Source organism: Rhineura floridana, chromosome 14, assembly GCF_030035675.1.
Source record: "Rhineura floridana isolate rRhiFlo1 chromosome 14, rRhiFlo1.hap2, whole genome shotgun sequence".
Lineage (NCBI taxonomy): Eukaryota > Metazoa > Chordata > Lepidosauria > Squamata > Rhineuridae > Rhineura > Rhineura floridana.
The window spans coordinates 10,860,297-10,886,499 of NC_084493.1; the positions used below are offsets into that span (position 1 = coordinate 10,860,297).

Consider the following 26,203-nt stretch of genomic DNA (forward strand, 5'->3'; position numbering starts at 1 on the left):
TATGTCAGCCTAAAAACCTTTTGTTTTTAGGTTGACATGCTACTCCCCAATTGCAGTTGCACTTAAATTCTGGATATATAAATTGCTTTCTTTGGGGCACTAGCAGAAAAGACTTAAACACAAACCAAGAAGTTTCTTCTCTAGATAGTGGATGCTTCATTTCAGCCTTGTCTAATTGGCAAGATCTGCTTTCCTAAATGTCAGTCATTGCTATGACCTCATTCATTGGCTAAAAACACTAAAAGGCGGGAGCAGGCTCGTGTCTCTTACACAAAGGAGGGAAATAGCCATTTTGCCTTATATCTAGAGTTATATAAGTGCTAGGACCTTGGTTGTTCAAAAACAAAATGAACAATGGGAATTTAAAGATTAGGGTTCACCCAGGGAGAGCAGCAACAGCCCCACTGGCCCCTTGCAGATGCTCATGGCCACTATGGTGGCCTGTTGGGACTCTACTTGCTGAAGGCTTGGCTGACAAATAGTAAAAGGACTTGCAGAGCTGTACTTTGCTGCTGATGCTGCTTCAACCCAATCTCAGGGCCGAGACAAGCAGCAAATAGGGACTCAGATGACCAGTTGTGCATCACCAGAAAAAGAGGACACCGTTTTGCATAAAATGTCCGTATGCAAATTGATATAGCTGGAAGCAAATTTAGAAATAATTACTATAATTTAAGTAGAAATACAAGGCATCTCACTCGGGATGGACAAATCTAGCAATACCATTTCTCTCCATTTCTCATTGTTCCAATCTTAAATTCAGTTCTCCACATTTCTGCAGCTAGTGGTGAATCCTAGTGAAAATTCCTCTCCGTTTTAGTGTGACTTTCTCCTTTTTTGTATACAGTTTTTCCTAATATACACATTTTCAAGCAGTTTCCCTTACCTATTCTTATAATGTACATATTGTTATGCATACTTAACCTGAATATATGGATTTTTGTACATATTATTTTATTGTAGAGTTGCATCAGAAAATTCAGTGAAGTGTCAGTTTTGAAGGGTAGCTTTGTTTTGATTCATGTATTGGTTTGAGAAGTGCAAATGATGTCGTTTCTATTTTAATGAGAAACAAAATCAGATTTCTCCTCCATCCTTCCATCTTCCCACAGGGTGAAGACTATGGCCAGTTGACCTGGGTGCCTGCTCAGTCTCCTGTCCAGGTGCTGACTATTGATGGGCAGCTTGAAGGATCCCGCTGTCCTTTCTGATGTGTTGTACACAAAGCACTAAGTTAACATCACTTGGCAATATCCATATACCACTGGTGAAATGTTTTGCGACAGCGGAATGTTGTGCAAGAGAATGCATCACCGGATGACTTTGTGCACAATAGATTGCACAATCTGTTGCACAACACGTTTCCACTAGCACAACTGTTGCATTGATTCCTCTGTTGCGCAACCTTAGAACTCACCCATCCCCTAGCACAGGAACTTGTGCACTAGCCTGTTGGATACAGCCCTATGGGTCCTTATATTTAAACCAGACTTCAACTGGACAGCTCATCAAAGAAAGAACTGTCCTCTGCAATGAAAGACACATGGCTACCCTATGATATTCTGCCTCTGTGCCAGCTATTGTGTGAGCATGGTGCAAGGTAACATATGAACACCTGCATGCCTTGCCTCATCTGGGACCCTCGCTATGCTGCCACCCCACCACATCCTTTGCAGTGGTGGGGAAGGAGCAAAAGAGAGAGAGCGCATATGTTTTTTAATTCATACTTTCCTTCTTCACCCAGAAACACATACTTAGTACGTTCCAGAAGCAGCTGCCAAATCCAACATAAGGAAACAGCTGGCAATATTTTTACACATCCAGGCTTTATTTTGAGAGCTGGTGAGCTTCAACAATGCCCTCATCTTAGAAAAAACCTGAAGACAAAATTCTTCATTTAACTTGAAACCAAGTCCAGCCTCCAAGTGTACAGAATCTGACTGCTTGGCTGGTTTCTTGTTTGCAATTTGGGATTCCAAATGTCAAGGAAACAGTTATGCCAACTTTGCTTTATGTGCCCTTATATTAAATAGAAGAGGGGGAGGGGGAGAGCATTAGCAATCAAGTTAACATCTGAGGGCCAAATTAGGCAATAAAGTAAATGTATGTATGCATTAATTTTTATTTTTTTTCCTTTTTATAAAATCAGTTGCTGGGGTGAGAGGTGCTGATCAGAATTGGGTCTATGGTGGGAGGGAGAATTAACCCTTTCCTGTGTATCAACTGATGAGTGAAGGATTCAGTGTGCTTCATGTGGCTGCACATAACTGTTCCTCTTCTGGGAACAGGCATGCACAGCCAAAGCACAGCACATGAAAGTCTTTTGCAACCAGCTTGATGCTGCACTTTGAAGTCACAGAATTTGGGGCTTCAAAGCGCATTGTCACCTCACATCACTATGACATGCATGCAAAGGTCCAAAATCCAATCTCTGGAAAAGAATATTGCCTGGAATCCTGGAGAGCCAATGCTAATCCATGTCATCAATACTGAGCTAGTTAGTACTAGTGAGTACAGTTAGTTAATGGTATATTTTTGCTTTTGGAAGGGCTGATATATCACCTTCATTTAAAAAAAATTCCAGGGTGGTTTGCAAACAATATAATATATTCTGAATAAAATCAATATGTAAAAAAATGAATATAATAAAAAATTTGCAGCATTAAAAAATTCCAGCAAAGAGACTAATAAAATCGGACAACTAGCAAACCTGCAGCACATAAAGCTATGGTTCAGAACACTAAAACAAATATTTTTAAATGGCCTGGGAGATTAGAAAAAACTTCTCATGGAACCAGAATGCCTGTAAGGAAGATGCCAGGTGAGCTTCTCCTGGGAGGCATTCCATAAATGAGATGCCATCACTTATAAGGTCCTCTTCTTACTGTGTTTGGGTGTAGTTTTTATTATATTGGATTTTTTAAAATTGCAGTGATGTATCTCATTTATTTATATTTGTTACAATTGTTTACATCCCACAATTCAGTATACAACTCCTTCCAATGCAGCTTACATGAGAGATCAATATACATTTATAAAATTACAAGAGCAATCTTAAAGTATATCAAATCATCAAGATTCTTCCCTCAAGACAGCTAGTGGCAGAAAATGCTTGGGAGAAGGGTGTACAGCTTGAGCAAATTTTCTGGTGGTCTTAGGAAGTTGCCTTATATCGAGTCAAATCATTGTCCGTCTAGTTCAGTAAGCCGCCTTGAGGGCTTTTGGCCGAAAGGCGGGGTATAAATAAAATTTAATAATAATAATATTGCCTACACCAGGTGTGGGGAACCTGTGGCTCTCCAGATATTGCTGAACTACAACTCCCATCATCCCTGGCCATTGGCCATGCTTGGTTAGACTGGTGGGAGTTGTAGTTCAGGAAACAAAAACCACAAAGAAAGAGAAAAAAAACCCCAAACTCTAAGAGAAAAATTATTTCTTAGGAAAGCCCAACACTTTTCAGCCTCTAATATGTTGGGCTTTCATCAGGAGATAAAACTGTCTGTAGAAATCTCTAATAGCAAAAATGCTTATTTTTTTAATAGCAACTACAAGAGGATAATAGCAACTCAGTGGCGCAGAGTGGTAAGCGGCGGTAACGCAGCCGAAGCTCTGCTCACAGCCGGAGTTCGATTCCAACGGAAGGAGGAAGTCGAATCTCCGGTAAAAGGGGTCGAGGTCCACTCAGCCTTCCATCCATCCGTGGTCGGTAAAATGAGTACCTGGCATATGCTGGAGGGTAAAGAAAGGCTGGCAATGCCACCCCATATATATGGTCTGCCTAGTAAACGTCGCAAGACGTCACCCTAAGAGTCGGAAACGACTCGCACTACAAGTGCGAGAACACCTTTACCTTTTTTTACAAGAGGAAAACTGAATGCATTAGAAACGCCTGAAATTACAGGTTTACGATTCAGTTTTCCTCTTGGAGTTGCTATTAAAAAATTAAGCATTTTTGCCGTCAGAGATTTCTACAGACAATTTTATCCCCTGCCCAATATATTAGAGGCCGAGTACATGTTTTGTACTCATGGATTGGTGTTTTACAGGTGTACAAATGCAAAAAGGAAGCACGTGCATAATCATTACATAGCTCCTGGTTGACTGCTGGACTTCTTCATAGGAAGCTGCTTTATGTCAGACCATTGACTAGGATCTGTCAATTTTGTTTCTTTCAATTTCTCATGTTTCCAATCTTAAATTCAGTTCTCCACATTTCTGCAGCAATTTGTGTGGTGGTGTTGTTTTAAAAAAAACCTCCTGGAAATTTGTCAACGTTTTAGTGCAAATTTCTTCTAATAAACACATTTTTGTATGCTGTTTTGGCTAACATACACATTTTTTGCAAGCGATTTCCCCTCATATAATGTATTTTTGTATGTTATTTTCACTAATATGTTTATATGCAGTTTTCCCTAATATATGGATTTTCATAAACATTGTGTGGTTGGAGAACTGCATTGCAAAATTTAGATAAGGGTGAACGTTGAAGGATGGCTGTTTCAGTTTTCACATTGTTTCGGAAAGTGTGGATTTGATAGATTCGCCTTCAAATGTGAACTGAATCAAATTTCTCCACTATCTCTACCATTCTCAACCTAGCTCAGTATTATCTGCACTGACCAGGAACCATACCCAGGATTTTAGGATCTTTCCCCATCTGACCTAGAAATCAGAGCTTGGAAAAGTTACTTTTTTGAACTATAACTCCCATCAGCCCCAGTTGGCTGGGGCTGATGGGAGTTGTAGTTCAAAAAAGTAACTTTTCCAAGCTCTGCCTAGAATTGCTAGGAATTTGGCCTGTGACCTTCTGATTACAAACTCCATGCTCTAGCTCTGAGCTGTTTTACTACCCATTCACAGTTTTACTAGTTTTAAAGTAGTTTTAGAATATCTTTCTGACAGTGAGATATAAAAATATTGTCATTGCATATCAGGCACCATTTAATATCACTGTGAATTTTAAATTATGGGTTTTTCTTTAATATGGAAATGATCAAAGAAAGATGTTCCATTTTGGTATTGCATTAAAATATAAGTTATGGCATATAATCTTGTACAGCAATAACGGTTTCATGAATTAGTAATGCATCATTAATGTGCAATGTCCGTCATAATTTTGAGTGGTTTTCCCAATTGTGTTTAGTCCTCCACTTCTCAATGTGCTGTATCATTGCTTTCAAGCACAGGGCTGCTGCGTTTGATGAAAATAGCACAGGGGTTAGCAAAAGGGTGTCAGTTGCATTTCCCAACAACGTTTGTTCACACAAACCCTGTCCAAACGACTGGAAACAGAATACATGAAAAAGTAGTGGGACTGAACACGATTGTCAATGTGGTATAGTGGTTAGAGCAGCCTTTCCCAACCAGTGTGTCTCCCATCAGCCTCAGCCAGCATTGCCAATGGTCAAGAAAGATGGGAATTGTGGTCCAACAACATCTGGAGGCACACTGGTTGGGAAAGGCTGGGTTAGAGTGTCAGACTAGGAGTGGAGAGATCCAAGTTCAGTTTTATACTCGACCATGATGATTTTGGGCCAGTCACTATTGTTCAGCCTAACCTACTTCAAGTCAGGGGAAGGGGCATAGTCCAGTGGTAGAGCATCGGCTTTGCGTTCAGAAAGCCCCATGTTCAATCGCTAGCATCTCCCGGCAGGGCTGGCAGAAAACCCTGGCTGGAATCCTGAAGAGCCGCTCCTGGTCAATGTAGACCAGTACTCTTCAACCTCAGGTCCCCAGATGTTGTTGGACTACAGCTCCCTGACCATTTACTAAGCTAGCTGGGGTGATGGGAATTGTAGCCCAACAACATCTGGGGACCCAAGGTTGAAGAACACCTTGGCGTAGACAATACTGAGCTAGATGGACCAAGGGTCTGACACGGCATAAGACAGCTTCCGATGTCCCTCTGCACTTCATCGGGCTGTTGTGAGGATAAAATGGGTAGGTGAGAACCGGGAGCTCCTTGGAGGAGAGACGGGAATAAATAAATAAATAGGGGTGAGAGCACAGCAGCAGGCCCCCCTCCCTGAATTCCATGTATTGATCATACCTTGTGCATAGAACCTGATTATGGTCAAGTTGTATTCACATAAATTCTCCCTTATATGATCTGATAAATGCAGAGTCCGAGTTTGCACATGTAATTTGAGTGCAGAACACAGCCTGCACATGATCAGGGCCTGTGTTTCTCTTATGGACTAGCAACCAGAGAGGCAGTGACTCCTACCTCCTCACTGGCCTGGAGGCGCAGACAGCACCTCCACCTGGACATTTCAGGTTGGCTTGGAGTGATAGACTTAGAACTGGCAAGACTAGAATGTTCAATTGAAATGATCTAAATCTGTTCACAGGTATGCCGTTTCCTTCTCTCCTGGACCCCAGAAAAGCAATTTAGCTTTCATGGTATGCAACTGTAGCTTTGTCAGGAGGTGGGAGCTTTTTGGCATCTAAGAGACTGTAAATGTCTTATCTCCATAGGCAAGGACTACAGTCAATGAAGCTACATTTCAGTATTCTTCATTCCTCCTGAATTTCTCTCAGTTTGATACGTTTCCAATCATAAATTCAGTTCTCCGCATTTCCACATCTGTTCTCAAATTATTATTTTTAAAGCCCTTTTGTTGCGAATTTCCCCTAACATACATTTGTTGTTGCAAAACAGTTTCTCTTAATAGCATGCAGTATGTATAATGTATGCTTTACCCTGGTATATGCATTTTGCTTGATATTACTTGGCGGGAGAACTGCATTGCAAACTTAGAAGTGGGAATTTCGAAGGAGAGTTGCGTTTCAGTTCGCATATGGTTTTGGAAGTGCAAATTAGTTAGGTTCACCTTTACATGCAAACTGAATTGAATTTCTTCCCCAGCTTTACATTGTTCCCACCTCCTTTCCCCTCCCCCTGCATTCACACACACATACAAAACATCATAGAACCTGAGGTTGGATTCTCTTATCTCCTTCCCTCTTTATCTACAGGAAATTGGCTAAATTACTCTCTTTTCTCCCAGCCTGTCACATGATCTCTCCTTTTTTCCTACTGCACCATAGAACAGTGATTCTTTCACCATCCCCCAGCTGTTCTACATAGAAGACTCTCCCTTAAATTTATCCTTCCCTTAAATGCAGTTTCTCACCCCTTTTGCCTTCTCCTGCCAAATACATTGCATGGTTTAGCTTCTTGAATTATCCTGCCCCTGTGTCCCTTTGCACAGGAGACTTCATTTGCACCCTAATGCTAGAATAACAATATGATTTCACTCACAGGGTGATAAACTCCTTTTATGTGCCGTGTAATCAAACTCTTTGACCGTCTCTAGAGAGAAGTCTTTAATTTCTAGATTGGATATTAAAAGCTCACTAGGATTTTAATTTTAACATCAAATAAAATCTTACGTAAAGTAATCAAATTTTCAACTCAGTGGGGAAAACCCCAACCCTTCACCATTAGAACTTTTTAGAGGTTTAGAAAAATGTTATCATGTGGTAGGCAGCTCTGAAATAAATGAGAAGGAAATAGCCATTGTAATTGCTATTTATTTATTGCAGAAGTCACCAATGTTGTGTCCAAGGGCACCAGCGTGACCACCAGTACTTCTTATGGCACCCATGAAAGGACTCTGTTGACAACCCTTCAAAAATCCACAATGCATGAGAGACTGTTTGCTCTTTCTGCCCTCTTCCTCTTTGTCTTGGCTCAGTCTTTCCTGCATTGAACACACTGCCTTCCACATACCTAGTTTGCAATGGATGTCAGGAATGGACATCCATCCTCCCTTCTGTTCTGATGCTGCACTGGGCTCCTTTATGGAGGAAGGGGCAGGATATAAAGTTAACAACAGTTATTGTTTTTATTGTTATTCCATTTTTTTCATAAAAAAATATGGTGCTGGTACTCATAACTTGATAAAAATGTCATCGGTGCCAGCACAGACTAGTTGCCATGGACAGCCAAAAAAAGAGGTGCAAGTACCCTGTATCAGAGAGTATCAGAGCTTGGAAAAGTTACTTTTTTTGAACTACAACTCCCATCAGCCCAATCCAGTGGCCATTCTGGCTGGGGCTGATGGGAGTTGTAGTTCAAAAAAAGTAACTTTTCCAAGCTCTGGAGAGTACATCACAAAAAAGCCAATTATTATTATCATCATCATCATCTCATCATCATCTCTGTCCAGAAGCTCAGCAGTGGCAGATGATAGCTGTCTTTTCCCTCGTTGATGGAAGGGCTGATGGGGAGGCATGTCTGCACGTTTTGTGCTGTTGTCTCTTTTGCTACTTTTTTTTAAGAGGTGGAAGCCATTTTGTGTTACACCACATTTCCTGACTGGTTCCCACAGAACTTTCTCAAAATTCCAGATGCGCGCACCAGCCCGCAGAGGCTGGCAACCCATGATTTATTGGATGTATATTTGTGTGTATGATATATATGTCCAATACATCTGTACCAACTTTATTGCATAGGCCGCCACAACTCATAAACAAAACACCACATGCAGATGTATAATAAAGTGAACAAGCAAATATGCTAAAACCATTTGGGCCCTTGTACCTAAGTGTTCTGAGTTATGAGAGGGGAAGAGGGATGCCGTGCGCATTGGCCCCACTCATGCACCAGTTCTCTGTGTGAACGCCCTTCACGATTTGGACCTTATATGATCAAGGTTCTAAATCACCTGTAGGGGCTACTCATATAGATCAGGCTCCCTGCTTCACAGGCATGTGGGTGGGAAAGAAGGAGGTATGACTAGCAGGGGACAGGATAGTGGAGGACAGCAAATGCAGCCTCATTCCCTTCCACTGATGTGATCACAAATTCAGGGATTAGGGATAGGGTGAATCTGGGTGAATTAGAATGCATCTGTCCATTTCAATTTCTCTCACTCACTTTTCCAATCTTAAATTCAGTTCTCCATGTTTAAGAACATAAGAACATAAGAAGAGCCTGCTGGATCAGGCCAGTGGCCCATCTAGTCCAGCATCCTGTTCTCACAGTGGCCAACCAGGTGCCTGGGGGAAGCCCGCAAGCAGGACCCGAGTGCAAGAACACTCTCCCCTCCTGAGGCTTCCGGCAACTGGTTTTCAGAAGCATGCTGCCTCTGACTAGGGTGGCACAGCACAGCCATCACGGCTAGTAGCCATTGATAGCCCTGTCCTCCATGAATTTGTCTAATCTTCTTTTAAAGCCATCCAAGCTGGTGGCCATTACTGCATCTTGTGGGAGCAAATTCCATAGTTTAACTATGCACTGAGTAAAGAAGTACTTCCTTTTGTCTGTCCTGAATCTTCCAACATTCAGCTTCTTTGAATGTCCCCGAGTTCTAGTATTATGAGAGAGGGAGAAGAACTTTTCTCTATCCACTTTCTCAATGCCATGCATAATTTTATACACTTCTATCATGTCTCCTCTGACCCGCCTTTTCTCTAAACTAAAAAGCCCCAAATGCTGCAACCTTTCCTCGTAAGGGAGTCGCTCCATCCCCTTGATCATTCTGGTTGCCCTCTTCTGAACCTTTTCCAACTCTATAATATCCTTTTTGAGATGAGGCGACCAGAACTGTACATCAGTTTGCATTTAAAAAAAAAAAAAAAGGTTCTCATGAAAATTCATTACGTTTTTGGTGTGAATTTCTTCTAACATATGCATATTGTATGTATAATATACACGTTTTTGCATACCAGTTTTCCTAATATAATGCACTTTTGTATGTTGATTTCACAAGCATACGCATTTATATGCACACTGTACCCCAGAATATGCTTCTCCAAGTACGTGGTTGGAGAACTGCAGTGCAAAATTCAGAGATGTGAATTTTGAAGGATGGCTGTGTTTCGGTTCACATGTTGTTTTGGAAAGTGTGAGTTAGGTAGGTTAAACGCGAACTGAATCAATATTCTCCCACATCGTTCGTATAGATACTCAAACAGGACTATTTATTTCAATCACTGACCTATAGGGAAAAAAAGGAAAACAACAACAGATTAAGGAGCTTGAAATACTCAGATACTCCTGTGACTAAAATAGTCAATATCAAATAAAATGACCAGACACACAAGGAACCTCCTTGACTTTTATATGTTGAAAATAGATTTCTGTACTTACTAGAGCCAATTTTGCAATTGATTCCCTACAAGGAGAATGTATATCTAATCTAGAATTGACCCTGTTTGCAAGTGGCTGTAGAACTCAAGTAAAGAAATATTACCCTATTTTGACTACATAAAGAACAAACAAATACATGATGGACGGTGGTGGATGGTGTCTATTGGGACTGGTGGGGCGGAAGGCAGGGAGCCCAATAGTAGGTGGAGCCAGAGGCAATGACAGGCAGAGCCAACTAACTGTAGGTTTGTCCCCATCCTCCTCCCTTCTGATTCTAGAAGGGCAACACTGAGTTGAGGAGGAGGAAGCTGACAGCCACCGCCACTAATGTGGTCTGGCTGAGAGTAAACTGAGGCTGGTGGGGCGCAGCCATATTTGCCCTGTTGGACCAGCTTCCACCAATAATGGGTGACATTCTCTACCTGCAGTGGCCCATTGGTTCAAATCCTTTGATCTGCAGGTATATTAGTGACTCCCTTCCAGAACCCATAGTGATACACTGTAGAAGGCTGCAGCCTTCCAATATTGTTGGACTAGAACTCTCATCATCCTTGACCACTAGTCATGCTGGTTGGGGCTAATGAGAGTCAGAATCCATGTAGAGCCACAGATCAGCCAGCCCTCCTTCAGATTCAGAGCTGCAAAGAATATCCTAAAGGAACTGTGCTTCAGTGTATGTCTTATAATACGAGAAGGATTGCTTGTCCTACATTTACCTGCATCAACCTGGAATGAGTCGGCTAACTTTTCTCTCCAGAGACGTAGAAGTTGATTTGGATCACTAGAACACTAATTGTACCAGTGGGCCATCTTGCTGTCTTTTGAGCATGAAGATGAACTCATCCACAAAATGTTCCCCTTGTGGCTGGCTCCTCTTTCTGTGTCATGCCCTGGCAATATGCCAGCCTGCTGATAAAACCAGACCACCGTTCCTTGTTCATTTACTTAAGCTGCTGTTTGTTGAAAGGCTTTCACCGTGTTACCAGATCCTGCAGAGATATACACGGCCCTCTACAGTTGTATGTATGTCGTCTTGATACTGGCGGAGCCCTCCAAGCTACTTACGAATTTTACAGCATTAACAGCCATTCAGAGTTAAACATTGCTCACTCCCACCGCCTTCCCCAAATATAAAACTTTTAAACTGCAGAATTCCCATGTTGGGTGTGTGCAGCTCAGCACCGCTTTTATTATATCAGATTTTGAAAGCGTAGTTATAATATAGCTTTGATTTTTTAAGGTAGTTTCAACAACGATTTCTTTCTGTGTGCTCATGACCATGAGTTGCAGATGACATTTTGAAAAGCTCTGATGAGATGAAGGGAAGGATGGGTGATCACACTGCTGGCCACCTCCGAGTGTTTGGGGATGATTCGAGTGTTCGATTCGGACACTCTGAAAGTGCTCTGAGTGCCTGCTGACCTCTCCACCTCTCCCCCCTTTTCTAAGGCAACCCACCCCCCCAGAAAATATCTTATTTGAAAGAGAAAAAAGTGAAGTGACAGCAGAGGTTATCATTATTTTATTAGATTTCTCACCCGCCCATTACCACAAGGTTCCAGAGGAAGCTACAATAAAATACAAAATTATAAAACAGTTACAACAGTCGACATCAGGTGCTTCCATAGAAAAGCAGAATATATGTTCCTTTGGGAACTGGCACACTGCACACTATTTGCCTCTAGAGTAGGGATGGGTGAGAATTCTGATTCAGTTCGCATTTCAAGCAGAATTTATCAAATTCGCACTTTCCGAAACAATATGAGAACCGAAACACAGCCACCCTTCGAAATTCTCATTTATTAGAATTTTGGGATGCAATTGCCAACTAAACAATATTTACAAAAATGCACATATTAGGGGAAAGTGTGCCTAAAAACTGAATTTATGAGTGAAAATAACAAGCAAAAAGGCATGATGATGTGATGGGAAATGGCTTGCAAAAAGAGGATTTTTTTTTTTAAATGCAGATTGCTGCAGAAATGCAGAGAACTGAATTTAACATGAGAAAAGTGAGAAACTAAGAGAACCAAAATTGACAGATCTTTCCATCCCTATGTCACAGAGAAACCAGCAGCCAGCTGAGAATTCATCTTCGACCAGCTCTTCCATCACTCTAAATGGGCAGCTTTACCCTACGTTGGACAAGCTCTGGAAAACCACCTTAAGGGGTCAGTTATTACAGCTGCTCCAAATGTTTGTGAACAGCACCCACCTTGGTCTCAGGCCTACTATTGGAAGGTTTATGTGTATTGCTTTGAATATATTGTAGGCAGCAGCTAACAACAGGCTGAACAGGATGGAAAATAGTGTTAAACAGATTTTTTTTTTTGTAAATTAACCTCCTTCCCTGTTTGAAAGAGTCGTGACTCATGTTGCAATGTCCTAGATTATTGATAAGATTTGCTAAGACCGCAAAAAGTATTTCCCTATTATGATTTTATTTTGCCATAAAATAAGCTACATTTTGAACAGTGTGTCATGGAAATTTTTCACTGCAACATAAAGCAGTGCTTATTTTAAAAAAAGAAAAGATACTTTCCTAACTATGACCTGCTCTTAGATTTAATGTGTGGCTTCTCTTGCTAATTTCTCTCTCGGATGTTTTCTTTTCATTCCTATCCCCCACCTCCCTTTTCTGTCTTGCAGTGCTAGGTCTTATTCTTCATGAGGTTGCAAGCCCACTGATCTATTTTGTGGCAAAACTCCCATGCATTTTAATGGGTTTGGATTGTACCCTCAATCTTTCACCACTTGCTCTCTGTTGCATCGTGGCTTTCCTTTTTGGGACAGAAGCCACCAGGAAGTTCTTCTGAGGAAACAAACACCATGGAAATGAATGGGAGCCACAAAAGGGCACAGTAGTGTCCTTGGATGGTTCCCATTCATTTCAATGGGACTTGCTTAACAGAATATTCTGATGACCTGTTTCTCCACCCTGCCGCTTTTATTTCAATGGTATTATTTAGCTCTCAAACAAGTATAGCATATATCTTCTCTCCCTTTTTCTGTATTAAATGTAGGATGAGAGGGTTTCATCATTTTATATTCTAATTCCAGTTCAGTGTTCTTTTTTAGTGCTGTCATTTATGGAACCAAAACAGCACCATCAAAAAGACATGTGCAGGAGCATGTGGTCATGCCTCCTTATGGCTTCTTAATGATTTTTGAAAATCATTATCATCATTTGGATGTTTGTACTGGAATCAGAAACTCAAGGGAATCTAAATATCTTGCACTTGGACCGGTTTCATATCTACTCCATTTGCAACGTTTTTATACTAAAGCCTATGAATTATAAATGTTTGGCCACCAAAGAGGGCTTTACTTCTGGCCCTCATTTTAACTCATTTTAAGCAGCACTTACTATGAACTGGTATCTGGCCACAAACAGCATAAGGAGTAAATCCTTAGTTTATCTGCTGTTGTTTTATCTTACAGTACGAAACAAAATTGCATTTTTTATTTTTGTATAATTTATAATCCAGAGCTTTAGGTTAACTTGGTCGTTTTGAAGTTTTGTTAAGGAGAGGAAGGGAGGGTAGGAGGTTTTGGCAGACTCAGGGTAACCCCAAATTCATGATGCTTCCAAACCTTAATAATAATAATAATAATAATAATAATAATAATAATAATATAATAATAATAATAATGCCATTTAGTTGTCCAAGTGACTTCTAAGCAGGTTACAAGTATAAAACCAATTGCAGAATATAAATGCAGAAAATTAAAATACACAATAAAATAATTCAATCACAGCAGTTAAAACAGGAGGTTTAGGTTAGGATGTTGTTATTATTTCTTATGCCCTAATAAGCTACTATCAAACAGTGGCCCAGTTTTGCACTATACATTTGAAGCACTTTCATACCACTTTGCACAGTTACGGTTTACCCCAAAGGATCCTTGGAAGTGTAGTTTGTGAAGGGTGCTGAGAGTTGTTAGGAGATCCCCTACTCCCCTCACAGAGCTACAATTCCCAGAGTCCCCTGGGAAGAGGGATTTTATTTATTTATTTATTATTTGATTTATATCCCGCCCGCCCTCCAGCAGGAGCCCAGGGTGGCAAACAAAAGCACTAAAAACACTAGAAGACATCATAAAAACAGACCTTAAAATACATTAAAACAAAACAACTTTTAAAACATTTTTTTAAAAAAGCTTAAAAGCTTTAAAAGACTTAAAAAGGATTGATTACTAAACTACTGTGGTAATTGTCACTCTGTGAACTCTAGGAATTGTAACTCAGAACAGGGGTCTCCTAACAACTTTGGAAGAAGCCGTCGCTCTTTCCTGTGCTTTTGGTTTATCTGAATACGGGTGCAGCTTGACATCTAGAAACATAATATAATCAATACCAAAGCCTTCAGATGGACCCTTAAGACCGAGTTGACATGTAGGGATGGAAAGATCTGCCAGTTTCGGTTCTCTTAGTTTCTCATTTTTCCAATGTTAAATTCAGTTCTCTACATATCTACAGCGATCTCCGATTTTTTTTAAAAAAAAGTCCTCATGAAAATTCTCCACCATTTTAGTGCACATTTCTCCAAATAAACACATTTTTGTAGGCAGTTTTGACAAAGGTACACATTTTTGCAAGCCGTTTCTCATCATCTCATGCCTTTTTGCATGTTATCTTCACTCACGTATTCATTTTTATGCACACTTTCCCCTGATATATGCATTTTTGTAAATGTTGTTTAGTTGGTGGACTGCATTCAGAAATTCTAATAAATGCGAATTTCGAAGGATGGCTGTGTTTCGGTTCTCGTATTGCTTTGGAAAGTGCGAATTTGATAAATTCTGCTTGAAATGCAAACTGAATCGAAATCCTCACCTTTCCCTACATGGTGTCAGACTGCAAACAAATTTGTTTTAGAACTTTCCTTCCTCCTTAATAAGTCTTCCCCTTTCCTTCTCTGTCTAACCAACCAAAGCAGTCTAAATATCTTAATAGCTACACTCAGCTTCCTGTAACAGACTATTCAAAATAGTCTCTCACAGAGTTCTTAGTCACTGCAGTTGGTTAACGTTTGAGTGACAGATTTCCTCTTAAAACAACAGTGGGGAACCTCCAGCCTGCAGGCCTAATTAGTCCTGCCTATTCTCCTCATTTGGCCCACAAGCCTCTTTGTGGGGAAAGGAGAAGAATATTATGGAGAGGCTCCAAAAATAGTCCAAAGAGGACTGTAAATGCTCAGTGCTTATAGAATACGGACTTCGAGAGGGGGGAAAACTGACAACCAGGTGGGAGGGGGAATAGAATGGAGTAGAGTGGAGTGGCTGGAAAAGGAGGATAAAGGAAGAGACAGTCTGCCCTGCCCAAACCGGTCAAAGACAGACACAGAGATGAAAGTGTGTTTTTCTTTAATAGGTTAAATGGAAAATTCCAGTTCAGAGCGCTTCATGAATCAGCTTACAGGTTACATAGCATTCAGCATCTTTACCAGGTATAACTAGGCACGACTACACTGCACAAAGACGTTGTCGCAGCAGTTAGACATGCCCCCTTGCCAACCTTAAGTAAGGATGGGTAGGCTCACTACACACCTGAGAAAAGTGTCACAGTTGGGAGTGCACGCATATGTGAGCACTCCTTAGTGGGACAGTGGGAACCCTTTGAGCCTGCCAGTGCCACAGCCTACAGGCTCGAGGCAAAGGCGGCTGGGCCACTTCAGCAAGGTCCTCCTCAGGAGGAGGGCTGTGCGGCGGTGACAGCAGGGTGAACGAGGAAGGGGGATGAAGGGAAGGCGAAGAGGCCGCTTCCTGATCGGTCAGTGCCTCATCGGTGGTCATTGGATATTTGGGGGCGGAGCTGTCACTGTCTGGCATGGGAGTCTTCAAGCTCAATTGTGTCTGAATGCACATCACTAGGGTCTTCTCACAAGTCCAAGTCTGTCTCCTTCTTGTCCTCATTGCTCCAAGACCCAATCCACAGGGCTCATGACACAGTCAGACGTTAAAAGGGTACAAGCAACCATCTCATTGCCTGGATAGGCCCAGTCTAGTCCTTGTAGTAGTACTGGTATTGATAGTAGTAGTAGTAATGTTAACAAGTGGTTCTTGCAACACAATGGTCCAAAAGCTCCAGCTGGTGCAAAATGCTGCTGATGGAGACAGGCTGCCCCCAGCACATAACTACAGTGCTTAAAAGCTTGCACTTTTACAATTCCTTGAATTGTAGCTCTGTGAGGAGTCTCCTGACAGCTCTCAGCACACTTAACAAACTACAGTTTCCAGGATTCTTTGGAGGAAGCTATGGCTGTTAAATTATAAGAGTGCTCTAAATGTATGGTGTGGATATGAACTTGGTCGAATGGGCAGTAAACAATCATAAAACAAACACACACACACGCCTTTGTGTGGGCCCCTTATAGTGCAATCATAATTATTTATGGGAAATCATAACTTTGCTACCACGTGTTTGTTGCTTGAGGTGTGTTCCTTGATTTTTATTTTAAGTAAGCTATAAAATGCCGGCTCTTTGACCTTCATTTTCTGATATTTGGAGAGAGACTCCTGAAGGAGAACTGAGAGGAATGGAATTTCTCTGAACTTGGAGGCATCTTGGGGATTTTAATTAAAGAAATGGTACTTTATTGTACATGCTTCATTAATCTCACATTGGTCATCAGCTTCCCCTCCCTCCCTGCGTTGACCTTTTAAAATTTTTATTTTAATGCTGTTTATTAAAACTAACCATGCCGGGCTCTGTTGTTCCTTCCCGGTTGGATAGTTGCGATTGCGTGCATCAGAGCACAGTGCCTCTAATCAAAATACTCTCTGGGAAATCAATAGGCAGGTTCCATAGTTGGCATGCGGACATGGTGGGTGTTCCATCCCCAGGTGTAGAGGTTTCATCACTAAACCTTTTTTCGCAGCCATTGTCATGTCGCCCTTTCCATGGGTACCCAGCATGTAGAAATAAGCCTCCCTTTCATGGATATTCTCTTTTTGGTTTTCTTTGGCAGGGTTGCAAGCACCTGAGTTGGGACCAGCCTGCATGGGGACATCGATGCCAACCATTTAAGAATCAGTGGTAAGATCTAAAGATATGTGCTGATCAGATGTCGCCCGGTGATGTAGGAAGGGGAGTCAAGACACATGGAAGATGACAGATGGGAGTTGACATGCCTTCAGTGCAGTGTAGAGCCATTGCTAGCTCCCTAAGGTGTGTGCATGAAACGTGCAAAATCCAGCAACCCATTTCCTTTCTTAGAAAAGAGGTCCCAGTCTACCCCCCTCCCCTAAAAAAAAAAAAAATCTGTGTTGGAGGCAAGCAGAAGATAGATTGGGATCTACTGGCAGGCTGCTGAATGGTTTACAGTACATCGAGGCTGTCCACGTGTCCCGCTTTGCAGAGGACATTGTCTGTTTGAAGGAGTCGTCTACTGAAGGGTTGTCAAATCTGAGTCCAGTTTGGAAATAAAGAACTGTCAGAAGGTAGAGCAAGGGGGCCTTGAAGTTGCCCATCATCAGTTAGCACCTGGACAGCATACTGAGCAGGTGAGCAGCACACCTAGCTACAGTCTTCCCTTCTGGTGTGAGGTGCCTTGTATTTCAATTTAAATGATAGCATTATTTCTATATGTGCATATGCATTAGCATATGCAAATTGGAAGCAAATCCATTCCCTCCTTTGTCCCCCTTTTTGGTGATGCATTTCCTCTTTTTCGGCGATGTGTGCCTGGCCGCTTTTAAGTGGATCAGGAAGGGTTTCTGACTTTCAGTTGTTTAAACAATAGCAGCAACAAGAAACCTACCCCACAATACTGACTGAAATGAAGAAACTTTGTGTGTGGGGAGGAACTAGGAGCAGTGTGTTTTTGGAAGGATTGTGAGCTCAGTCACTCAAGGATGTGGAATGTGGAGGGTCTTGCTCCACTACAGTCACCCGTAAGCCACTATTTTGCATGTTGGTCCATTTGGCAGGTCTTGGAGTTTTTGTAACAAAGTAGATCATGCAATCCTTTGAGATCAGCCAACCCCTGCTCTACATCAGCAATTGAAGCAATGCAGCATGAAGAAAGAGTTCTGCTCATGTGCCTCAAGGAATCTATTTATTTACTTAAGTATTTATAAACTGCATTTCCATATAAAATACTGGAAGGTAGAAGATAACTTAATAACACAGTACTAGTAAAGAGTCTCGGGTTTGAAAGGTCTATCTGAATAATACAGTTTTCAGAAGATGACTAAAAGCAAGCAGGGATGACTCCTGCCAAGCCTCTATTGGCAAGGAGTTCCACAGGGCAAGGCAAGCCACACTAAAGGCTTGGTCCCTGGTAAAGCCCAACCAGGGGCATGTGGGATCACCAAAAGTACCCCATCAGAAGAGCTCAGTGATCAAGGCGGAGTGTCTGAAATCAGGCAGTCCGTAAGGTACTTCGGGCCCAAATTATTTAGGGCTTTTGTAAATTAACACAAGACCCTTGAAACTGGCCTGGTAACAAATTGATAACCACTCCACCTCTCTCAGCAGTGGAATAATATGTTGACAGTAGCCTGCTCCTGTGAACATACCAACAGTAAACCTGTTCTCCGATGCTGATGTAGCCAAAATGGTACCATCCTCTCCATCGTATGCACAAGAGGGAGATACCAGCACTTATTTTTATTTATTTATTTTATTTAATTTAATTTATATACCGCCCTAAGCCCGAAGGTTCTCTGGGCGGTGTACATAAAAGATAAAACAAGCACAGTGTATAAGTACAATAAATACAATAAATCAAGAACCAAAAACAAACAAATAATAAAAGAACCAAACAACGTCCAAAATACAAGATAATAGTGAAATACTGTTAAAATACACTTTAAAATGCCTGGGAGTATAAAAAGATAGTAGCGTCGGCGCCAGGCGCACCTCATCAGACAAAGTGTTCCACAGTTCGGGGGCCACCACTGAAAAGGCCCTAGTTCTAGTCACCACCCTCCGAGCTTCTCGATGGGATGGCACTCGGAGGAGGGCCTTAGATGTTGAGCGCAGTGTACAGGTAGGTTCATATTGGGAGAGGCGTTCCACCAGGTATTGCGGTCCCATGCCGTGTAGGGCTTTATAGGTCAAAACCAGCACTTTGAATCTAGCCCGGAAACAAATAGGAAGCCAGTGCAGACAGGCCAGAACAGGTGTTATATGAGCGGACCTTCTGGTCCGCGTCAGCAATCTGGCCGCTGCATTCTGGACTAGCTGTAGTTTCCAAACAGTCTTCAAGGGCAGCCCAACATAGAGCACATTGCAGTAGTCCAATCTAGAAGTTACCAGAGCATGAACAACTGAGGCGAGGTCGTCACTGTCCAGATAGGGACGTAGCTGGGCTACCAATCGAAGATGGTAAAAAGCATTCCGAGCCACCGAGGCCACCTGGGCCTCAAGAGACAAGGAAGGATCGAAAAGAACTCCCAAGCTACGAACCTGTTCCTTCAAGGGGAGTGTAACCCCATCAAGAACAGGATGAACATCCACCATCTGGGCAGAGAAGGCACTCACCAACAGCGTCTCAGTCTTGTCTGGATTGAGCTTCAGTCTGTTAGCTCCCATCCAGTCCATTATCGCGGCCAGGCAACGGTTTAGCACATTAACAGCCTCACCTGAAGAAGATGAAAAGGAGAAATAGAGCTGCGTGTCATCAGCGTACTGATGACAATGCAGCCCAAAACTCCTGATGACCGCACCCAGCGGCTTCATGTAGATGTTAAAAAGCATGGGGGACAGTACCGATCCCTGACGGACTCCACAATGGAGGGTCCAGGGTATCGAGCAATGTTCCCCAAGCACAACCTTCTGGTGGCGACCCACCAAGTAGGAGCGGAGCCACTGCCAAACAGTACCCCCAACTCCCAACTCCGTGAGTCTTCCCAGAAGGATACCATGGTCGATGGTATCAAAAGCAGCTGAGAGATCAAGGAGAATCAACAGAGTCACACTCCCCCTGTCCCTCTCCCGACAAAGGTCATCATACAGGGCGACCAAGGCTGTTTCAGTGCCAAAACCGGGCCTAAAACCGGATTGAAATGGATCAAGATAATCAGTGTCATCCAAGAGCCCCTGGAGCTGGCCGGCAACCACCCGTTCCAGCACCTTGCCCAAGAACGGAACATTCGCCACAGGTCTATAGTTGTTCAGGTTATCTGGGTCCAAAGAGGGTTTCTTCAGGAGCGGTCTCACTACCGCCTCTTTTAGGCAGTCAGGGACCACTCCTTCTCTCAAAGAGGCGTTTATTATCTCCTTGGCCCAGCCGGCGGTTCCGGTCCTGCCAGCTTTCACCAGCCAAGAGGGGCAAGGGTCCAGCACAGATGTGGTTGCCCGCATCAGTCCAAGGATCTTGTCAACATCCTCAAGCTGCACAGACTGAAACTCATCCAATAAATAAGGACAAGACCGTGTTCTGGATGCTTCATTAGATCCCACTGCCATAATATTGGAGTCTAAGTCCCGGCGAATGCATGCGATCTTATCCTGGAAGTGCCTCGCGAACTCATCACAGCGGGTACAGATGAATCTATAATATCCCGAGGGCCAGAATGTAAAAGCCCTCGTACAATTTTAAAGAGCTCTGCTGGGCGGGAGAGAAATGCCTTAATTGTGGCAGCAAAATATCTCTTTTTTGCTGCCCTCACCGCTACTATATACCGCTTAGAACAGGCACTTACCAAGGCATAATTGCATTCGTCGGGAGTTTGCCTCCATCTGCACTCAAGCCTCCTCCTCTCTTGCTTCATCACTCTCAGCTCCGCGGTATACCATGGAGCTGTATGAGCTCTACATAGGAGGGGGCGCATGGGAGCGATCGTGTCAACCGCCCAGGTCATCTCCGTATTCCACAATTCAACCAGGGCTTCGACAGGAGCGCCAGTCTTCTCAGTCGGGAAATCCCCCAGAGCCCTTTGGAAACCCTCAGGATCCATTAGTCTCCGGGGGCGGACCAATTTAATAGGTCCCCCACCCTTGCAGAGGGAAAGGGTCACTGTGAGCCTAAACTTCAGCAAGCGGTGATCTGTCCATGACAATGGGGTAGATGAAAACCCCCCAACCACCAGATCACTATCTCCATGCCCAGTGGCGAAGATCAAATCAAGAGTATGTCCCGACACATGCGTTGGGCCAGTAACAACCTGAGACAGTCCCATGGTTGTCATGGAGGCCATGAAGTCCTGAGCCGCCCCAGATAAAGCAGTCTTGGCATGGACGTTGAAGTCCCCCAGTACCAATAGTCTAGGGGACCGCAACAATACCTCCGAGACTACCTCTGTCAGCTCAGTTAGGGAATTTGTTGGGCAGCAGGGCGGGCAGTACACCAACAAAATTCCCAGTCTGTCTCTCTGGCCCAGCACAAGGTGGAGACACTCCAAGCCAGTCGTCACCTGGACAGGGTGCTTGGTGAGTGAGAAAGAACTCCTATAGACCACAGCAACCCCACCTCCCCGTCCTTCGGTTCTACCATGATGCTGAACCGTATACCCAGGTGGGCAGAGCTGGGAAAGAGCAACTCCTCCCTGATCGCCCACCCAGGTCTCAGTTATACATGCCAGGTCGGCAGCCTCCTCCACAATTAAATCATGAACAAGGGAGATTTTATGGTGAACCGACCTGGCGTTTAACAACAGCACATGGAGATCCGAAGGCTGACTGATGGAACAACCAGCAGTCCTGGGGATGTGAGGAGAACCGGAACAAGTCACAGACACTACTTGTCTGGGAAGAGTTCCCCTTACCTGGCATGTTCTCCTCACAACACCGTACCTCCCATTACCCGGGCCCCCGAAAGTCTCCCCGGTCGATGTATAGTACTCTCTCCCAGGCACATATTAAAACAAATAAAACTCACATATACACACACACCAAGTCACATTCACTCACAAAATGCACATTCACACCAATACACACTAAAATTCACACACACACACACATGTGTGTTATGTGCCTTCAAGTCGATTTCACCTTATGGCAACCCTGTGAATCAGCAACCTCCAATAGCATCTGTTGTGAACCACCCTGTTCAGATCTTGTAAGTTCAGGTCTGTGGCTTCCTTTATGGAATCAATCCATCTCTTCTTTGGCCTTCCTCTTTTTCTACTCCCTTGTATTTTTCCCAGCATTATTGTCTTTTCTAGTGAATCATGTCTTCTGTGTCCAAAGTATGATAACCTCAGTTTCATCATTTTAGCTTCTAGTGATAGTTCTGGTTTAATTTGTTCTTTGTTGTTGTTATGTGCTTTCAAGTCGATTACAACTTACGGCGACTCTATGAATCAGCGACCTCCAATAGCATCTGTTGTGAACCACCCTGTTCAGATCTTGTAAGTTCAGGTCTGTGGCTTCCTTTATGGAATCAATCCATCTCTGGTTTGGTCTTCTTCTTTTTCAACTCCCTTCTGTTTTTCCCAGCATTATTTCTTTTCTAGTGAATCATGTCTTCTCATTATGTGACCAAAGGATGATAACCTCAGTTTCATTTTAGCTTCTAGGGATAGTTCTGGTTTAATTTATTCTAACACTCAATTATTTGTCTTTTTTGCAGCCCATGGTATCTGCAAAGCTCTCCTCCAACACCACATTTCAAATGAGTTGATTTTTCTCTTATCCACTGTTTTCACTGTCCAACTTTCACATCCATACATAGAGATTAGGAATACCATGGTCTGAATGATCCTGACTTTGGTGTTCAGTGATACATCTTTGCATTTGAGGACCTTTTCTATTTCTCACATAGCTGCCCTCCCCAGTTCTAGCCTTCTCCTGATTTCTTGACTATTGTCTCCATTTTGGTTAATGACTGTGCCAAGGTATGGATAATCCTTGACAAGTTCAATGTCCTCATTGCCACCTTTAAAGTTACACAAATCTTCTGTTGCCATTACTTTAGTCTTCCTGACATTCAGCTGTAGTCCTGCTTTTATGCTTTCCTTTTTAATTTTCATCAGCATTCGTTTCAAATCATTACTGGTTTCTGCTAGTAGTATGGTATCGTCTGTATATCTTAAATTATTGATATTTCTCCCTCCAATTTTCACACCTCCTTCATCTTGGGCCAATCCTGCTTTCAGTATGTCAAGTTCTGCATATAGATTAAACAAATAGGGTGATAAAATACACCCCTGTCTCACACCCTTTCTCATTGGGAACCAATTGGTTTCTCCATATTCTGTCCTTACAGTAGCCTCTTGTCCAGAGTAAAGGTTGCACCTCAGGACAATCAGATGCTGTGGCACCCCCATTTCTTTTAAAGCATTCCATAGTTTTTCATGGTCTAGACCAGCCTTTCCCAACCAGTGTGCCTCCAGATGCTGTTGGACCACAACTCCCATCAGCCTCAGCCAGCATTCCCAATGGCTGAGGCTGATGGGAGTTGTGGTCCAACAACATCTGGAGGCACACAGTTGGGAAAGGCTGGTCTAGACAATCAAAGGCTTTGCTGTAATCTATAAAGCACAGGGTGATTTTCTTCTAAAATTCCTTGGTCTATTCCATTATCCAACATATGTTTGTGATATGATATCTGGTACCTCTTCCCTTTCTAAATCCAACTTGGACATCTGGCATTTCTCACTACATATATGGTAAGAACCTTTGTTGTAGAATCTTGAGCATTACTTTACTTGCATGGGATATTAAGGCAATAGTTAGATAACTACTGCATTCCCTGGTGTCCCCTTTCTTTGGAATTGGGATGTATATCTTCCAGTCTGGGGGTCATTTTTTTGTTTCCCATATTTGTTGACAAATTTTTGTCAACATTTGGACAGATTCCATCTCAGTAGCTTGTAGCAACTCAGTTGATATACCATTTGATCCTGGTGATTTGTTTCTTCCAAGTATTTTAAGAGCAGGTTTCACCTCACATTCTAAAATTTCTGGTTCTTCTTCGTACAGTTCTTCTGTGAATGAATCTGTCATCCTTGCATCTCTTTTATAGAGTTCTTCAGTTTATTGCTTCCATCTTACTTTTGTTTTGTCTCAGTCAGTCAGTGAGTTTCCCTGTTGATTATTCAACATCCTCACTCTTGGTTTAAATTTCCTTTTAATTTGTCTCTAATCTTTTGGAATAGGGCTCTTGTTCTACCTTTTTTGTTGTCCTCTGCTATTTCTATACAATAACTATTGTAATAGTACTTTGTCTCTATGTGCTAGTCGCTGTATTATTGCATTTAGGGTTCTGACCGTGTTTCTGTCTCCTTTTGCTTTCCTTCTCTCTTTAACCATTTTAAGAGTTTCATCAGTCATCCATTGAGACCTTTCTCTCTTTTAAACTAGAAGTATTGTCTTTTTGCATTCTATAATGTCTCTGACTTCAATCCATAGTTCTTCTGGTCCTTTGTCAGCTAAGTTTAAAGCCTCAAATCTGTTCCTAAATTAATTCATACTGGGATGTATTTTGGATGTTCGGTGATGCCTTTGATACAGCATGCTTAAGCATCTCAGAAACTTTTGTGAGCACTCTACCTTAGATATTTTCTAGTTATAAGGAAGAAATAGTTGATGATAATACACGTGATGTAAACTGAGAGCAGGGTGTTGATTTTGATTTATACCAGGGGGAGCTCAATTTCTTATGCCTGTAGTGCCTGAGTGTGCAAGACTAGATGACCTATTGACATAGACACCCATAGGAAGCTGCCTTAAACTGAGTCAGGTCATTGGTCCATCTAGCTCAGTATTGTTGACACTGACTGGCAGCAGCTCCGCAGGATGCCAGGAATTGAACCTAGAACCTTCTGAGTGTAAGGCAGATGCTCTACCACTGAGCCACAGCCCTTGCTCTATTTGCATTCATGCCAGCTGCAGAATTCTGTTTGTGTACCACTTCAAGTATTTTCTTTCTTTCTTTCTTTCTTTCTTTCTTTCTTTCTTTTTTCTGAGTATGCTGAATTGGCGTCTTGCCCTCCTCCTTTTGTTGTGCAGACTGATTTCCTAAAGTTATTGCAAATGCAGTCAATACCCATTATGAATATACATTCATAGCCCAAGGGAGACCAGGCATCAAAATGCAATCAGGCGAATCTCTCGGTTGCCTCATATATGTGAGCGTGCCTGCTCTGGCTCTTCCTTCAAATTCAAATCCTACACGGACATTTTGGAATAGCAATGCATAGATAATCCCTAAGGTAACACTGGATAGGGGACCCACTCTTGAGTGGCTTTGGAGACCTCCCCGTGTTCCCTGCAGATTTTCTCCACCCTCTTGCATGAGTCCTACTATTGTCTCAGTGCCAGATCCAGGAAAAGTCTGCTGTTTCTGCACAGGGTCACGGATGAACGCTGTGCAAAGATCTTATTCTCTGTCTAAGATGAAACTCTGCTTGAATTTTACTGAGATTTTGAGGAGGGGGTGTTTACTTGAAAATACTCCTGTATGAAAATCAGGTGCCGTGTTCAGGAGCAGCCAGTGAGGTGGGGCAGTGCTGGGGAGGTGGCCTTCCAGTACTGCAGCTGTTGCCACTTGCCAGGATGTGGCAAGGGGGCAGCGATGAGGTCAGGGGCCGCACAGGTGCACCAGCAGCGCCAATCCAACGTTCCACTGGTGCGTCCAAGCAACCCCGACCTCACTGCCATCCTGCCTCATCCCAGTAAGCGGCAGTGGTGCCAGTGTCAGGAGGGCAGATCTGCGTCACCATCCCACCATGCCGGCCTCTTCTACCCATGTTAAATCTTACCAACTCAAAGGGAATGTCGGGAGGGGAGCTTCTCTCTGAGTAGATAAATATTAACATGGGGTGTTGGTACCCTTTCAGTTCTTAACTTTGTAAATTAGCCTTAAATCATGTTTCCAGAGAACACATCTGTTGAGACTATGGTTTGGGGGGGGAGGTCCTAACAGCACTCTTGTAAAAGATCTTCAGAACATCAGTGCTCATCAGGTCTCTTTATTGTTGCTAGTCTTTAAAAAGGCATCCTTTCTTCAGTAACTGTGCGAGTGGGAGCACCCACATTATGCACACACAAAGTTCCCCATGGCTAAACTGCTTTATTTTCCAGCCATTCACACTTCTCTTCAGCCTTTCTGTGGCTTTTGAATTCAGGCTTTAATAGATTTCTTTTTTTTTTGGACACAGAAAAGGATTTCAATGAGCATGTGATGAATTAATCCCCCCTTTTTAATT

General features: G+C 42.7%; 1 protein-coding gene across 6 annotated transcripts in view; it reads left to right on the plus strand.

Moving 5' to 3' along the window:
- The window catches only part of SEMA6D (semaphorin 6D), a 414,582-nt gene that overhangs the window by 116,279 nt on the left and 272,100 nt on the right, over positions 1–26,203 (plus strand). For 4 of the 6 annotated variants that reach the window (XM_061595390.1, XM_061595398.1, XM_061595399.1 and 1 more), the window contains exon 3: positions 17,074–17,141. The exons of 1 other annotated variant lie outside the window; for it this stretch is intronic. The gene's annotated coding sequence lies outside the window, so the exon portion shown is untranslated. Of the gene's footprint in view, positions 1–12,167; positions 12,274–17,073; positions 17,142–26,203 lie in introns of all 6 variants that reach the window. One more of the 6 variants, XM_061595391.1, reaches the window with a different exon arrangement.